Here is a 15558-nt window from a genome sequence, read left to right as displayed (position 1 = left end):
CACATAATCCAAACATTGTTCGTGTCTGAGGATCATGTTGAACGTGTTTTTTGATGGACATGGCATCCAGCATCAGAGTGACACATCCGTATTTGACCTCATCTTCCTGGCGCCGTCTTTCCAGCATGTCCAACATCATTGTATTGAGACCAGGTCTGGCATCAAGAGAGCTCAGTCACCTTGTATAATTATAAAGTAGACATTTAACCACATAACCATTTAAGGCTCCAGACTGCGACCAGTTTTTGAGACAGTGCGAGCAACATGTGCGACCAACACATTTGGAATGTATTGGGTGTGCACAACGTCAGCACACGTTAGCAACGACGCATTGATATCACGTTCTAGTAAGACAGCGATATCAGCGAGCCCTCAGCATTAGTACCGTAGCTAAAAGTCTTGGAATGTTTAGGCTATTTTTCGCTAGGTTCCTACGAACATGTCTTTATCTGCCAGACAAGTGGCTTCGTTCTTTTGGTGAGCTGTCTCACGAGCCCTTCTTACCCGGCGTCATTGAGCCGAGCAGCTAAATACTTATTTAGCATTAGCGTTGTTAGCTACTGTATCCCTGAATGTGTTTGCGCTGTTGCTCAGCAAGTGTGGTGTAGGACAGGGGAGATTCTAGGATCAGACCTTCAGGGGTGCCCAGCCCCCAATGAGAATGTGACATGAATACAGTGCCATGCAAAAGTGCTAAACCCCATTGCTATTAAATCCCTAATTTCACTGGATAACAATTAATTCATTTATGTATTATGATGCAAAATATTGCATGAATGAAAAAACTAAGGACTACCAGCATCAGATGATAATAAACAATAATAATTGCCCAGATTTTTTTAGGGGTGCTGAGATGAAATGCTTGAGCACCCCTAAAAAGGGTCTAAAATCGCCCCTTCTAGGAGGACTGATTGATAAGTGCATCATACATTTAAGGCATAGCTAAGACTTGCATACAGTACGTAATGTCACATTAGATAATGTATTTAAACTCAAGCTTGTGTGGTGCGTCGCTGTATATCAGTTGTAAAAATTACCCATCTGCAACCGACGTAAGCACACCCCACAATTTCCCCAGAAATTGTACCCTCTAGTTACATTAATAATTGCATTGCAGGCAGTGCTTGAAGTGGAGAAAAAAGGGTGCCGGTACTCTCTTGCATTGGTAAATCATTATGAAATTTGAGATTTCTACAGTGAAAAACAAAACTTGGAGATATTGCTGGTACAACAACAAATTATTGTTAGCCTATTTATTAACAACATAAATGCATAGCCTCAGGAACATATTTTATCAGGGGGGTGGCTTAATGTTCCGGGGCGGCAGGGACGGACTAGGAGTAAAAATAGGCCCTGGACTTTTATCCAGACCAGCCCACCAGAACCGTCCCCCGTATACGCCACCACAGCTGCCTGTAATGCATGCATAGTCTGTTTGATGTGATGCTAGTTCGGGAGTTTGATACTTAAAGGCCAACTTTTTTGGCCTTTATTTGAGCACAAAATAGTTTTTTGAGCTTTGTGTAACATAAAAATTGCCGTTTTTTAATTGGTAAAACCTTGTCTAGTGAAAGTCATGTATTTTTTTCTCTTTAATTTTCAGCCCCACCCTTACGTTTCTTATCCTGGTTTTCCATCGTTATTCTTCTCCCGGTGTTTCCGATGGCCAGTCCGCTACTGCGGGGCTATTCCGCGGTGGTGGATTTTAAAGTCATATCATTTTAAATTCTTGTGCTGTCAGGGGGTGCTGCAGCACCCTCTGCACCCCTAGTTCCCGCAGCCATACATAAATGTATGTATTTATTTAAACAAGTTTGAAGCTCATGATTCGTAGCCTACCCGATGTTTCTGGTTGGACTTGGACCTCTGTTGACGTGTCTGTCTCTGGCACACGCGTTCTTTTAGTGCCTTTCTGAAGACAGGCTAACATAATTACTTACAAACGAAAGTCGTTTAGTTTCTAGGTTTGAAAGCAGCAGTGAAAAATCTGTTTTACTCAGGCATCAGCTGATGCTGTCTAGATAACTTTTTCGAATCTAGCGTACCGGCACGCAAGAAAAGGTGCCGGTACGCTTAAGAGTAAACTGTAGAGGTGCCAGTACTGCGTACCGGTGAGTACCGGCCCACTTCAAGCACTGATTGCAGGTCGATTTTAAAGGTGTGCCCCTAAATTTTCTGCTACCGCTCCTAAAATTTTCAGTCAGGGTGCTCCTATTATAAAAAGTTAGTCTGGAGCCCTGCCCTTGTGCTGCCTTTGGGTCACATGACCCAAAGGTTCATAACGAACCATCGTTGTGTTTACCCAATACAAAAACAAATACAAATAATGTTATTTTAACCTTCGCAATGTGGGGGGTCTGAGACAGCCATACGGCTAAAAGAAAATGCTTCACTTTGTTTTTGTATGTGGTAAAGTTGTCGCAATACGACGGTGGGTCACAACGACTGATGTGTCAGAATGACCCGAAGATAACACAAGGGTTATCCAATTCAGTGTAAAATTAGACATCATGAAGAATACCTTTGCAATGAACTGGGATGTGGTAGGTGTATATGCAGAGTATCTCTCAGGTAGTGATATGCCTTTGGACTAGGGGTGGAACGTAAGCGTGACCACTAACGCTAGTCCAACGAAATGCTATATATATCGTTATAACGCATCGTGACTAGCTAGCTAGCACATAGACTGCAGATCACTAAGGTTTACATCATTTACACGTTATGCCTATTGTTTAAGTCAAAATGAATCTTGCCACACCCTTGCACCTAGAATTGTTGTATATAAACTAATTATTATTAATATTAGCAGGCTGACAGACATGACTGTCCCACTTACCACACAAGCTGTCCCACATTACCTTAAAATGCTGCCTGAGTAAAAGAGGGGGTCATGTTATGTTTGAAAGTGTGTAGCTCCTAAAATACTGTGCATTCCCATTTCATTCCAACATGAAAATGTTCCTAAGCCCTAAAACCATTTACAGAAACACCACTGGGGTGAGTTAACAGTTCCTAAGTTTACTGGAGCCTCTACCAAAGAGTGTCCCACATTACCTGAAATCACCCTACAAATAGGGCCAAAAACATTACTGACGCAATCGGAATTTACATGTCATCTTCAATGTGCCGTATTCACTCGTAGAGGACCCTGGTTTGTTTTGCTTTTCCCTCCGTTGTACCGAACTTGTACCGAACCGTGATGTCTGAACCGCGGTATCCGAACCGTGACTTCAGTGTACCGTTCCACCCCTAGTCCAAAGGCATATCACTACTTACAAAGCGCTGGTTCGATGACAGTGAAAGTTGTTATTGAGTTGGGAATTTAAGTGCAGTGTGATGCAGTATTAAAAATGTGAGAACCGTCGAATTAAAATACTTTTATAGCATAAACAAAGCATTACTATATGTCCTACTTGAAGAATGCTGTCCCACATTACCTGCCCAGGTAGCAAAATTTGTCTGGCCCATCTCTGGGCCACATCCTTGCTCCAGTTCTGGCCCAGTTCTGGCTGGGTCCCCGGCCCAAAACTGATCCACGTACTGAAAACAGACACATACGATGTGTTCTGGCCCAGATGCGGCCCCCACCCTGTAAAATTGTAATATTGTGTTATGTGGGCCAGGTCTGGCCCAGACACTGTAAGACAGATATGGCTGAGTGTCGGCTTGGTCCCCAGCCCAGTTCTGGCCCAGACACTGTAAAGCACCTATTGTGTTATGTGGCCCAGGTCTGGCCCAGACACTGTAAGACAGATATGGCTGAGTGTCGGCTTGGTCCCCGGCCCAGTTCTGGCCCAAACACTGTAAAACTGTTCTGGCTGACTGTCGGCTTGGTCCCCGGCCCAGTTCTGGCCCAAACACTGTAAAACTGTTCTGGCTGACTGTTGGCTTGGTCCCCGGGCCAGTTCTGGCCCAAACACTGTAAAACTGTTCTGGCTGACTGTTGGCTTGGTCCCTGGGCCGGATGTGGCCCAAAAATGGCTACATGTATTCATTTTAGAAGGACAACATAAATTCAAAAATTTTAAAATATATAATCTTTTATAACAAATATAGTTCACTATCAGGAAAATGTACAAAAAAAACAAAATAAAAAATAAATATATCTTACATTATCTCTCACACCCACCCACCCATGTTACAACCATTTTAAACCACTATGGACAAATCACAATTAAAAATAATTTATTCAACATATGTACAGCAAAACAGAGATTGAGAAAAAAAACAGATTAAGAAACAATTTAAAATAGAACATGAACCAGCAAAACCAACCAACAAACTGATTAAAAAACAATTGAAAATAGAACCAAAAATAACAACAACAAACTTACTATATATATATAAATACATTTAAAGACCCTCCTTTAGCATCAAGCGCCTTTTTCTTCCTCCCTCCAGATCCGACGCCAGCTGAAGCCACCTCTTCATGGTGGCCTCAATGTCCGCCTCAGCAGCATTGGCTGTGAGGGGATTTCTTCTAACTGCAGCTTTGAAATAAAGCAATACATATTGTAAGATCACTTATCATTTCTAAATCAATGCGCAGCCAACATGCACATGTAAATAGACACTCATGCATACAGACATTCCTTGCCTCCAAGTTATGCATTAATATAATTGAATGCACACCTAACCGTGGATTAGTCCTTCATACATATCATCTGGAAGAGACAGGTAATTCTGTTGGTAAACAGATGTACTTACCAATCACAACTGCCCTGAGCTGCAGACTGGCCAGGCATGTCTTTCCATTGACTCCCCGCCAATTAATGTTTTTGGCGAGAGAGTTGGAGATGACCCTTTTTAAGGTTCTCCAGGTGCAGTCGCGCACATCCGCCCCCCCAATCAGTCCCAACCAGTTGACCTGAAACCGATAAAAAAACAATAATATAATAATATAGTTATATTCAAAAAATGAATAAACATCAACTGTGTCTGCAGTTAACCTGCCCTGTCTGTTTTCCATGTTTTCCTCCTCTACCAAAAATGTGATCCTAATTGTTCCCTCATATCAAAGTGGTGTTGAATCAATTTGGGTTTGAGTGTGTCGTTTTGAGAAAAAAACTTTCAGTAGCTGTGTAATAGTGCAATTGTTACGGAAATAAATAAATCCAAATTTCACCAGTCTTTGGTTGAACTCTGGACTTCTGAGTTTTTCCTCCAGACTGAGGAGTTGAGGAAGGTCTTGCAGAGGCAGTAGACCTTCCTCAATGTTGCCTGGCTGGAGCTGAACCTCTCGGTGCTGGAGAAGCCTGAGAATCTGTGTTTGTTGGTCCAGCACCATCTCTAATTTAGTCAGGACCTCCCTCAGTATGGCTATAACAAAGAAGTTAACAATAATGTTTTTAGATAAATACACTACAAACCTATACAACTCCATCCTCAAGGCCCATTCACACCAAGGACGATAACAATAACTATAAGTATAAGATACAGTTTTAGAAATCATTCTATACATACAATAATAGTCCACGCCACAACTATAACTGTAGCGGAACAATATAGTTTGGATCACTTTCAAAACTATTTTTTTCAAGGTGATGAACAAAAAACACAAATGCCAGTAACATGGCTGAGTAGAAATCACTATTGACCCTACCTGGTTCTGCTGATTGCTGGGGTGGGCCTGGCAGCACTACAAGAAAACAATATATTAAGGAAGTGAGGAAACATTATCTACAAAATGAATACCTACAAAGGAAAATCAATCAGAAAACAAAAGAATACACTCACATGTCGAATTGATAGGCTCCCAATGTGATAGGAGCTCTGAAAAAGAGCAGTTCTGGGATGCTGCTGACAAATTGGGGATGGTGGGGACTGCAGGGTATGCAATCGGGGGGGCAGGTTGACATGAGATTTTAGGGGCCGGCTCGTCTTCTGAATCTTCTTCAGGGGTGCCAATCCGGACACTCTTCCTATAAAATAAAAAAAATGTATCAAAGTAAAAAACAACTGTAAATATGACCTCAAAGCATCAAGGAATAGTAATGGTACCCATACGTTTTGCGCCTTTGTGGCCTTTGTGGTCCACTCCCACAATCAGTGTCCGATTGGAGGTCAGACCACGTCTCTGCCTCTTTGGCCTTCCTCCTGCCCTCTTCATAGCTGTCTGTAAAACCCAGTTACATTTAACCTTATTAGACTCAGGCTAAGAATTACACAAACACCATAAGAAATACAGTGTTGAGCCAAACAACAGGTCTGTTATACTGGCAAGTGGACAATATAATCTACATTTACATTTAGTCATTTAGCAGACGCTCTTATCCAGAGCGACTTACAGTAAGTACAGGGACATTCCCCCGAGGCAAGTAGGGTGAAGTGCCTTGCCCAAGGACACAACGTCAGTTGGCATGACCGGGAATCGAACTGGCAACCTTCGGATTACTAGCCCGATTCCCTCACCGCTCAGCCATCTGACTCCCTATCTAGGGACCACAGCATGCTGCAATTTACCAATCAAAGTCATGCATTGCGGAGGGTTGTGTAACAATGTACCTTAGCTAATGGTCATGCATACAATATGTCAGAATAAGTGAAACCTAGCTTTAAAAGTCAAATTTACCTGTTGTATACATCGTGCGGACCTCCCACCGGTCCCAGTCAAGGCTAGGAGCCATTAGGTTCTTGACGGCCTGGTGGAGGGCCATGCCCCTCAAGTTTGGCCAACCACACTGGCCATTCTCCTCCCAAATTGCTGGGACCAGCTCCACCTCATGAGTTTCCAAAAACTCAACTATTTTAAACATTCTGTTTGAAACAAATCTTAGTTATTGCAGGTAGGTATGGTACCAACACAAATAACTGACAACATCTGACCAACGTGAAAACTGAAACTATTTACAACCTCAAGTAAACAAAATAGCTGTGCTTGAGTATACAGATCTCAGCATACATGCAGCCCCCTTAACAAAGTAGCACTTGTGTAATGACCGGCTTGTTTGATGTTTGTGGGCTTTTCACGTCATCACGTAGGTGCGTGCAGCTGTAAAATGCTAAATGACTTGAATGGAAAGAAGTTCAATGCAGACGTTATGAAAAGAAGCAGCATTTCGTTTCTAAATAATCGTGTTTGGTGAACAGAATAATACTACATTTGGTTTCCCTTTGGAAAGCGGAGCGAGGTAATATGTATATGCGTTGCACTTGTCAAACTTGTCTTATTCTCATTCCTTTGTAATATTTTACCTCCGCACGTGCTATGTATGTAATTGCTAGCAGCACACGTTCGAGACATAATTCCTTTGTGCTATAACCTGTGTGTATTTACATTGTTGTATTTGTGCATTCTTTTGTATAGTTTTACGGTGTCTACGTGTACGATGTATCTTGATGCAAAGAAATCAACGTCGAACGGCGATAGCTAAGACATCAGTGAGAACCCTCTGCCCCCTCGTGCTTCCACCAAGGGGTTGCTAACAACTAATGTTAACCACAAACCGAGGCTATCCAAAAGTCAGGAGTCAGGTGGCTGAGCGGTTAGGGAAGCGGGCTTGTAATCAGAAGGTTGCCAGTTCGATTCCCGGCCGTGCCAGATGACGTTGTGTCCTTGGGCAAGGCACTTCACCCTACTTGCCTCGGGGAGAATGTCCCTGTACTTACTGTAAGTCGCTCTGGATAAGAGCGTCTGCTAAATGACTAAATGTAAATGTAAATGTAAAATCCAAGCACCAGAAGTCCACATGATATTAACTTTAGCATCAACCAGTCAACGGCAAAACAACCTCCCCAATTCCAGGGAGTCTCCAATCAAATTCTTGGCTAGCCTCTATATTTTACAACCAGGCTCAAGACATCAAGCTTGTAAAGGTAATTATGCAGCAGAGGTAAAAAGATAGTGGAGATGCTACTGGCTTTTATATCCTGCTCAGTAGAATGGTGAAGAGATTGCAGACTACAACATTCCTATCTATGCGTTTTTTGGTGCTACATAAACAACTGACTCTACAGAGAACCAAATGGGGAAAGGACTGTCTTTATCCTGCTGAAAGGGCTAAATTAAATCACTGACACAAGTGCAGTAGTGGCACTGCAACAAATTTGTCTTTTTTTGGTAACCTCACATATTTCTCAACATGGTCAAATAACTCAGTGATTTTCAGGGTTGATGAAATGTTGCCAACGAGGAAGATACCCAACTTACAAGAATTCAGAGGATACTCAAAAAATGGTTCGATTACTTCATATTCCCTGAAAACAATATGTATCTTATCCTGACACTGAAGGATGTTGTCAACCAAAACAATGCAACCACCAATCTTAACGCATCTGTCTCCTTCACTTGATACATTAATTTTGGTACCACCTATGAAAAGCTCCTGGAACTGAAGTACTGGCAGGCCCACTATAGAGGGTGGAACTGGGCCACGGTCATGCTCCTTCTGCAACTTTCTCTTTCCATGTGAAGCTTCATCATTCACTGTAAAAGGGGCCATTTCTGAGATCCGACGAATAACCTGGGCTAGTGGATGATGCGGGGTTCTTACCGTCTTTTTGATTTGACCTAAATAATCCTCAAACGGAAATCCCGATTTAAGGTCCAGATTGCCGTGTATCCTAACATCCTCGGAAAGATGGGTTAGCCCATGAACATTGTAAGTAACAAATTCAGTACCATACAATTCACCAAAATGTGTCACAAATTAAACAAGTAATGTGTGTGCAAAGTCATGAAGATTTGCTGACAATGAAGGACTAGCAAGGATGAAAATGGCAACCGATAACAACATGAAATTATTGTAGACTGAAGCTGACAACACATTTCGGAGAACCACTGGACCTGTGTACAACAAGAACTGTCGCAACTCTGTGGCTTTCCACCTGAGCCTCTCTGAAAGCTGTCTGGGTTTACGAGCAAAATCCATGGGAATGAAGCTTCTTAAGCCTACAAGTTCGTTTGAGATAAGCTGCATCTGATGAGAAGACAAGCGGCAGAGTAAGGGCCCTGATGCAATCCACAAATCCAACAGTCTACGTACTACCCCAAGACAGACGAGATGCATGTAATCATGAGGAAAAGAAGACACCATGCCTATGCCTGCATCAACTAATGGTGACTTCCTCATATGATGCTCATCATCAGACATCATTTCAAACGACAGATCAGTTCGGACTGGGCTATTGACTTCTGGAAATGTCATCCTATGTTTAAGATAAACGCCTGTTTGGAAACACTTGTCACAACCTGAGTAACCAGTGTGAGATTTTGTTCCTTTTAATGTAAGCTCTTGCTGGGGCATCACAGATGACAGAAGTGACCTTAAGGAAGCATTGTTTCCCCTTAATAATGAATCCTTTGCTCAGCCCTTGTAACTCACTGACAAGATCTTTTAGATACTCAACCAGACAACTTGGCTTTGAGTTGCCACAAAACAAAGCAATGACAACTGGCTTTTTGACAACACCCTTTATCAAGCCAAGGATTGGCCAGAACTGGACTGAGGAACTCTTAAACAAAGGTAATCCATCAACATTCAGCTGCAATTTGAATTCATGTCTGTTAGGAATGTGACACCAGATTCTTTCAAAGCTTTTTGCAAAAGCTTTTAAAATGCCAATGTAGTGGTAAGTACCACCAGCAACAACTTGGAGGGTGTAGGAGGTAACCGTATTAAGTAGAGTTCTGGCATCTTTTGGTAGAAAAGGATGATACACTCTCAAGATGGCCAGAAGTGCAGTCAAAGCTACTAAAGACACCCTGAAATGAACTGCCCAGTCACATAGAGAATCAGTAAGGGATGGACTAACATTTTCCATGTCATCATCATCCTGGGAATCATCTTCGCTGTCATATTTTAGTCCCTCATCAGCTTGATCCTGGTATTCCTCTGAATTACTAGCATTATCTGCAGGTCCACAGGCCTGTGGACCTGTGGAGGCTAGATCCACAGCTGCAGACTCACCAGGAAAGGAAGAAAATGTAGAACTCACCCTTTTAACTGCTCGTTTTCTAAGACTACGCCTATCCATGTTTTACCTGAGTTGTTTTTCTTTCTTTCTACTTTCGTTTTCTTTCTCCAACCTGAGGAAACAAACAAGTGAGAAATCAACATGATGGTGTTGCAGTATAAACATGTATTTTTCTGTTTATATTATAAAATACAGCATGTGGTAATCAATTAAATATAGATAGATATAAAACACTCAAAATATTGAAAACAAATGAGTTAATGGTTTATAAAAGTTGTTTAAAATCTAAGCAGAACATAGTGAATGGCATATTCAAAATGTCAATTTATTAAACGACAAACATGACATGATTTACTGATGACTTATTTGTAGAAATGTTGCCATTACGTTACGTCCATTCATATTTCTGTTATGAAAAACTTCTCCCATGCCGCCTTTTCCATACTCTAGCGCTCTATGTTGATCAAATTACTGTAGCATTCTGAAATCTGACACAAACTACTACACAAACTTACTGTAGTCTTAGAGAGAAAATTATTGATCAATACATTGAATTCCAACTTTATTTAATGACCCCATTCTAATTTAGAGTCATACATAAATCGAAATTACTATGATTTGTATAGCTGGGATATATATATACTTCTAGTGCTTAAAAAAAAAAAGACAATTTACAAACGCCGCTAGATGGCGCTACACTTGCAGCCGTTTTGAACCAACAAGTGCATGCGCGCTAAATCGAAGTAGAAGTCTTAGTGAGTTTGATAGTATCGTTGACATCGTTGGTCTCCATTATTACCAAGATGCCTCAGGAACATGGCAAATTACCCATAGCATTGGATTTACTGATTAAATACAAGTTTTTTAAGGGTTGTGAGTAGCCTATCAACATCAAAACGTTTAGTAGCTCTAAATTACTTCTAGACAAAAATACATGACCACATTTCTGTAAAACTTGCTAAATAAACATTATTTACCAACACTATATAGGCTACCTTTTAAGCTATGCTAAATATCTTGTTTAGCCAGTGGTCGATTGTGAAAAGAAGATACTGTAGGCTACCTACTAACGCTAGCTATAGAGCTAATGCTAGCTATTTTTTTAATTTGTGGAAATTCTGTTCTTTACCTCCTATAATCACTGGATGGTCATACCTTTTAAACAATAGATTATATTTGTAATCTGTCCGCTATTCTACATTGCTGACAAAATAATGTAGGCTATATTTCACACACTATTTAGCTAGTTAAAATGTGTTAATAATTAAAGGGTTAATCAAGGCTTCACTTACCGGTTCTGAATTCGAAAGTGAGCAGTTTCGCGCTCTGCAGTGCGGGATGGTCATTAACGGCAGTCGGCCTGTATCCGTTCCAGAGGTAGTGGGCCGATTGTCGCTTTACGGAATCGGGCCTAGGGCTGGATTGACATCTGCCGCAAATATTAATTGGCTCCAAACTGTAATTTCCACTAGCATCGGGCCACATAGTGTATTATGTCTGTCTGCCGCAAATATCTAGTTATGGTAGACAGGGTGTGGGCCACATCTGGGCCGGAGGAAATTGTGTCTGTTTTCAGTGTGTGGGCCAGTTTTGGACCGGAGACCCAGCCAGAACTGGAGCAAGGATGTGGCCCAGCCACATTTTGATGATCCAACTTGCCAATATGCCTATGGTGATAGGAGTTTCCAGTAGGACATCAGCAAGTAGAAGAAAAATACATAGGCCTAGATAATTAAAAAACACGGATACATAATAAATGCATATATGGGTTTGCTGACTAGACTCTACCATGCCAGACTCGGCCCAACCTAATGAGACCATCGGCTGAAGTTCGACCTGCACGGACTTCAGTCGATGGTGCCACTGAAGCGCCGCTTAATTGCACCAGTAACACATAACTTAAACCATAATCGGGCCAGGTACAGTGCAATGTAATCAGTACGACGCCATGCCAGAATCGGCCGACTTAATGAGACCGTAAGACTACTTCAGCCAACTGGACTTCAGCCGATATAGGGCCAACACTAAAGCATGCTCGTGAATCAACAACGTAACACATAACTTGAACCATAATCGGGCCAGGTACAGTGATGTAGTCAGTACAACTACACCATGCCAGAGTCGGCCCGACTTAATGAGAACGTATAGCTTCAGCCAACCCTGATTTCAGCCGATAGAGACAACACTCAGACTGAGCAGCATGCTCGTGAATCAACAACGTAACACATAACTTGAACCATAATCGGGCCAGGTACAGTGTGATGTAATCAGTACGACACCATGCCAGAGTCGGCCCAACTTAATGAGACCGTATAGGCTACTTCAGCCAACCCGGACTTCAGCCGATAGTGCCGACACTCAGGCTGAAGCTTTGCATCAACAACGTAACGCATCATTTGAACCATAATCGGGCCAGGTACAGTATGATGTAGTCAGTACGACTACACCATGCCAGAGTGGGCCCGACCAAGTGAGACAATACTTCAGCCGACCCGGACTTCAGCCGATTGTGCCAACATTCAGCCGGAAGCGGGCCGACAGTGTGGGTGACACGATCAGGTAATGTGGGACAGTCACATAAAACGTTTTTTTGTTTGTTGCTTTTACACATTTTTGTGTGTGTTTCAATCAGTGGTTAAACCCCTTCATTATGTTGCAATAGTACTCATTGTAACTTAATTTAAATTCCTTTGCCAGCCTTAATCATTGAGAAATAGAATGTCATGAGCATAATACGTTCTTCCTGAAGCAGTCAGTGATAAGCCCACGATGAGCCGACGTATCTGCGACGTTTGAAATAGAGCACAGAGATGAGAAGAAATCCGATCATTTGCAGATGCTTATCCGACGTTATGAATAGAACACAACGTTTCGATCTTAAGCCGACGTCGGCAAGACTAGGCTATGTGTGGGATATGCCGCTGAACTTTCGATGCGTTTTTTTCTGTACGGACCTCCTGTCAAGCCAGATCACGCATACTCAGATGATGTCAGACAAATAAAAACCACTGCATAGTGACTAGAAGTGTTGTGAGTCCAGATCAGCTCTGGTGATTGGATGTCGGTTTTGCACATATTAAATCATCAAAATGCATAAATGTCCCACTTTACCTGATGTCCCATTACCTGGACTCACCCTATGTGTAGCCTATCTAATGGCTGGTTAAAGGGGTCATTGATTGCACAATTTAAAAATGTAGCTGTAAAACGGTAGGTTTTAGACCAGAGACAAAAAAGGTGGAGCCACGTACCTTTGTCACGCCCCAAAATGTGCTGCGCGCTGTTCTGTGTATTTCCACAGAATTACAAAGAAGAACGTTATTGTAGCCTATTAAAATGGATTACGGTGGTAAATGAAGTGTTCCAGGCTGTACAGGGAATGCTGACACTTTTCAGAGTCTTCCTAAGGAACCAAACACTCGACGGGCTGTGATTGCAATCACTAACCATAAAACTTATGATAAATTACTATTTCCCTTTGCAGTTTCACTGGCCCATTTTACCTGAACAGCTGGCCCATTTTACCTGAAACTGCTCGTGCAAAAAAAGTTGGCACAGATGATGTTTCAAGAACTGTAGGGCCTAAATAATTATATTTTATTACATAATTTCAACACAAAATGATCAAAAACAGTCATTAGTAATCATAAAAACACATGGAAAAAGCATATATGGTATTGTATTATTATCCCAAACGATTTACCAAAAAGTGTCCCATTTTACCTGATATCACCCTACAGAAATATCAGTTGTAAAAATGTCTGTATAAAAACTGATCCACATGCAACCTACAAGCACACCACAATTCTGCATCCCCAGAAATTGTACCCTCTCTCAATAATAATTGGAATAAAGACCTGTTCAATTAAATGTACTCTTTCATCAATGTGAGCACATTTTCAGAATAATACAGCCCACCCCCTGACTCTACAGAAAATAAGAGTCTGGGGCTGGCGAAAAGTCTTAAGAGAAACTTTCTATGTCTATCTGTACTGTATGTAATGTTTTTGACCTAAAATGTCTTAATTTGGGGGCATTCCAAGTAAACATTGTTCAAGTCTTTTGTCTTTTATTGTTAGGTACACAGGCCACCATGGTTAGACTGCACTGAAATTCTTAGGACTAGACAACGCAAAGTAACCTGGTATATAATGACTGTTGGGTGAATAATATCATCACTTTTATTATTGTTTTTATTGTTACTACTACTACTACTAATACTATTACTATTACTATTACTACTACTACTACTAATAGTACTACTACTCCTATTATTACTACAACTACACTACTACTACTACTACTAATACTACTACTACTACTAATACTATTACTACTACTACACAACTTCTATAAAGGTTCTTCACAGAGCTTCAAAAGGTTCTTCAAGTAACCTAATGAAGGGGTTCTTCTAAGAACCTTTTCTTGAAGGTTCCTCAAAGCACCATAAGAGGTTCCTCCACAGTTCAAAATTGAAGAACCTCCAAAGGTTCCTTAAGGATTTTGTTGTTTTAACAGTGAGTGCTTGTTGAAAGTTGGTAAGTGTGCCAGTGATCCAAATGACTGAGCAAAGGTGTAGAAAGGCAGTCCCTGATGTTTGTCGCGGTTGGTGTTACAGTAGATGGAAAGTCTCTCTTATCAGTGGAAATGAAAGGCCCTCTTTATCTTCTCGAAGAAGCCACATTTTGGCAAAGACCCCATTTCCAATTGTCCTTTTTCTGCCTTTTTCTCTTCCTTTTCTTTCTTCTTCATTTCCTGTCTTTGCTCTTCTGCTAACCTTTGCATCTCTTTCCTTTCTAGAGCTTTCATTTTGCGTCTCTCATTCTCCAGCTTAGTTTGAATCTCCATGTTTCTTTTTTCTGCCTGCTCCAGCTGCTTCCTCTGTTTCTTTTCCATCTTCTCCTGCGCCAGCTTTTCTGCTTTCTTCTGCTTTTCTATGAACTCCCTCTCTTTCTTTGTTGCTTTACCCTCCTCAGCCTTTATCTCATTCTCAATTTTCATCAACATGTCACTGTTGGAACTCTCCTCAACAGATGCCTCCTGTACTTGCAGCTTTGCCAGTCCACTCTCTAATCCTTCCTCCTGGTTGGCCATGGGGTGGGTGTAGATGTGAGTGTCCTCAGGAAGAGGTGTGCAGGTGGGATGCTTGACCCCGTGGGGGTGCCTGGCCTGAGCTTCCAGGGGTTTGGTGGTGGTGAGGCCCAAGTATGCTCCATCTTTACCCAGTGGGAGGGGTGTGGGGGTTGGGGAGACTGGCTGATGGACGGGGGACATAGATGGCAGTTTGATATCTGCTGTCTGTGTTGGAGACAAGAAAATTGTTAGCACTGTAATGTAATACCCAACACAAAGGACACTTTTCTGAAGTAAAAAACAAATGACATGTTGGCATATAGTCTTACCTCCTCAAGCAGTTCATCCAGTATCTTCAATTCCTCCAAGATGGTAGGAGACTTAAGCACCTGTGTGTGAGGTGTCTTGGTCTCCTGCAGAATTTCAAGTTTTTTCTTAGAGATGAGCTCCTGCTCTTTCTGTCTCTGCTCTGCCTCCCACAGCTCTCGTTCCTTCTGCCTCCACTCTCTCCACCTCTCCTGCCTCTGCATGTCCCGACTGTCTTCTGCCAGCCTTTTCTCTGCCTCCCTT

At 41.8% G+C, this 15558-nt stretch overlaps 1 long non-coding RNA gene across 1 annotated transcript; it reads right to left on the bottom strand.

The window, feature by feature from the left end:
- Positions 1–4242: 4242 nt before the first annotated feature.
- Positions 4243–5831, bottom strand: LOC136942571 (uncharacterized). The gene is made up of 5 exons (XR_010876609.1): positions 5737–5831; positions 5603–5638; positions 5126–5319; positions 4708–4867; positions 4243–4490 (listed from the first exon to the last, which is right to left on the bottom strand). It is a non-coding gene; the product is annotated as an uncharacterized lncRNA (long non-coding RNA).
- Between the last annotated feature and the right edge of the window lie 9727 nt (positions 5832–15558).

Source organism: Osmerus mordax, chromosome 4 (genome assembly GCF_038355195.1).
Source record: "Osmerus mordax isolate fOsmMor3 chromosome 4, fOsmMor3.pri, whole genome shotgun sequence".
NCBI lineage: Eukaryota > Metazoa > Chordata > Actinopteri > Osmeriformes > Osmeridae > Osmerus > Osmerus mordax.
Note: the sequence above shows the minus strand (reverse complement) of the source record. Positions and strands in the feature narration are given on the sequence as shown.